The sequence below is a fragment of the Carassius carassius genome, chromosome 27, assembly GCF_963082965.1.
Source record: "Carassius carassius chromosome 27, fCarCar2.1, whole genome shotgun sequence".
Taxonomy (NCBI): Eukaryota; Metazoa; Chordata; class Actinopteri; order Cypriniformes; family Cyprinidae; genus Carassius; species Carassius carassius.
This window is the reverse complement of record NC_081781.1, coordinates 22,522,407-22,525,351: the sequence shown is the minus strand read 5'-3', so window position 1 is coordinate 22,525,351 and position 2,945 is coordinate 22,522,407. Positions and strand designations below refer to the sequence as shown.

At 42.6% G+C, this 2,945-nt stretch overlaps 1 non-coding gene across 1 annotated transcript; it reads right to left on the bottom strand.

Annotated features, from left to right (window-relative positions):
• On the bottom strand, positions 1-166 carry LOC132107444 (U1 spliceosomal RNA). Its single transcript, XR_009424298.1, has one exon. It is a non-coding gene; the product is annotated as a U1 spliceosomal RNA (small nuclear RNA).
• Between the last annotated feature and the right edge of the window lie 2,779 nt (positions 167-2,945).

The following is a 2,945-nucleotide window of genomic DNA, read 5'->3' as shown; positions in this document are numbered from 1 at the left end:
GATTGCTGTCACTACTGTCTCTACATTGTAAAAATAAATTATGCAGTCGAGATTATCCCACATTTGGGTAATTCTCAGGAATCAGCACATCCGGAGTGCAATGGACGAGCCTCGCCCTAGGTGAACCGCCTTCTTGATCATGGTGTCCTTCCTGCCTATTGAGTATTACTTGTGGGGAGGTCGTGGCCTAATGGGCTGGCAGGAATTGTAGGTGTGGGGAGTGAATGTACAGTGCTCTCTCCACCTTCAATACCACAACTGACGTGCCCTTGAGCAAGACACCGAACCCCAAACAGCTCCCCGGGAACCACAACATAAATGGCTGCCCACTAGGGGTGTAACGATACACTCAGCTCACGATTCGATACGTATCACGATACTGGGTTCACGATACGATATGCATCACGATATTTTGAACAAAATTAAAAAATTCAACTGAAAATCAAATAACAGATTTATTTAACATTAACAGTGTTCAATAACTGTCTTGTTATATATGCAACTTAAAGAATATACAATACTTCAATATAAATCAAGATTTAGTTTACCTTCAGTATGTAAATAAATTAACAATGACTACTAGGTGTCACCGACCAATAAAACTGAATTGTATCATGAAATCAAAATTAGGATAGCCCAAGAGAGAACTTCTTTAAGCAGTACAAGTGCAACAAAAAACACGTCAAGTAGTGTCCTGACTCCTGTTCAAGTAATTTCAACACAAACAGCTTTGTTTTTTTTTTGAGGTTACTTACAGGTTTTATTGCAAGAAAACCAGCATATCTACATTTTCTGGCAGTAGCTGGGATCTTTGCGCATTAACAATATCCCCTGCTGTCGAAAAAAATAATAATAAATAATTAAGGTATACTAGTAAGTAAGTGTAGTTTCAAGTACATACACAAAAGGTGTGCACAAAGTAGGTTACACAAACATGCAATTAGAGTGACAAACACACACAAGTGCAAATACATAGATTCTCAGACAAGTTGTAATGCAGACATACCTGCTGTAACTGGTTTGATTTGTTTTTCAACCGGTGGAAAACCTCTTCACGTTGTTCAGGGAGTAAGTGGGGCAATGACCGAAATCTGGGGTCCAAGGCAGTACCCTCTAGTAGATAATCCTGTTCCTCTGTGAATCTGCTTGAGAGGTTTTGCAGGATGGCTGTCTTCATGTTAGCAATAGTTGTGGAGTCTTTCTCGTCCGGTGTCATGCTCTGTTCGATCATGGCTTTCAAGGGCAATATGAGTGACAGCGTGGGGCTCTTTTCATCAGACAGGACAGTGGTGGCTTTTTTTAGCGGTTTAAGAAGGTTTACGATTTCTTCGGCGTCACTGATGTCAGTGCTATCCATAGTATCGAGTTGACGTGCATTTTTGCGCACCTCAGTGCTCAAGAGGGCTGCCGTTATCGCAGCTTGTTGCTCGAGATAGCGTTCCAGCATCTCCATTGAGCTGTTCCAGCGTGTAACAACATCCATGATAAGCTTGTGTGATGCGATCTCAAGCATATTTTGCTTTGCCGCGAGCACAGCTGTTGCTGTGGTACTGCGGTGAAAGAAAGCCACGACTTTCCTCACGCGACCCAGCAAACGACTGACGCGGGGAACATTCAATCCTGCTTGCGAAGCAAGATTCAAAGTGTGTGCAAAACACTTAATATGCGGTGACATCCCTGCTTCCCTCACTGCCACAACCATGTTGCGTGCGTTGACTGTAACGACAGCAATGCTATGAGCAGATCTTTCAAGCTCCCACTCTTGTATGGTTGTTTTTAAGACATCAGCTATGTTTGTACCAGTATGCGACTCGAAAAGCGGGCGAGTCTGAAGCACAAAACTTTTCATTTCCCACTTTGTGGTAATAACATGCGCTGTGACTGTGATGTAACTCTGAACAGCCCGCGAAGTCCATCCGTCAGTTGTTATCGCCACACTCTCAGCATTTTTCAAAACATCCGACACATTTGCTTTAACTTCGTTGTACAGGGCTGGAATTACCTCCTGACTGAAGTGCGGGCGTGACGGAATATGATACCTGGGCTCCAGTACCCTCACCAATTCGCAAAATCCAACATTTTCAACGACCGAGAATGGCCTCATGTCTTTTGCGATAAAAACTCTGATGCACCTGGTTATTTCTTGAGCTTTTGCACTTGACTGAGACCATGTTGAAGCAAAACTACGTTCTAAAGATATTTGGCCTTCTTTAACTCTCTTTTTCGCACCCGGTTGCAGGAGTTTCTCTTTGTGGTACCGTTTTAAATGACACATCATATTTGTAGTGTTCAACGTCGTGTATAACAGTGTTTGTTTACAGTGTTTACACACAGTTCGTGTTTTGTCTGTTTTTTTACCGTCCTCCTGTCGAGTAACTGGAAAACCAAAATGCTGCCAGACGTCAGACTTGTAAGTGGACGGAGCATCTTCTATTTCAATTACAATTTCAGATGAAGTCGAACTCATTTTGCCCTGCTACTGCTCACAGTTCAAGCGATTCTTCATTTGAGCCTGAATGCAAGCGTGACATATGACGCGGCTGCGGTAGCTCAACCAATAGGATAAAATGGACGTCAAATCATAAAAAAAAAAAAAAAAAAAAAAATCGTTGAATATCGTCATAACTCTACGATACATACCGTGACATTTTTTGCATCGCGATAAATCGTACCACGATATATCGTTACACCCCTACTGCCCACCGTTTCGGATGTGTGTTCACTGTATGTGTGTGTTCACTGCTGTATGTTTGCACTTAGGATGGGTTAAATGCAGAGCACAAATTCTAAGTATTGGTCACCATACTTGGCTGTATTTCATGTTACCTTCACTTTCACATGAAGGCACTGGAACTGAAACTCTGATGACAGGATTGCAGTCTCAATCAGCTCTTCAAGGCTAAGGTCAGCAGGACACATCCCACAGTCTCATGCCATCACACAGT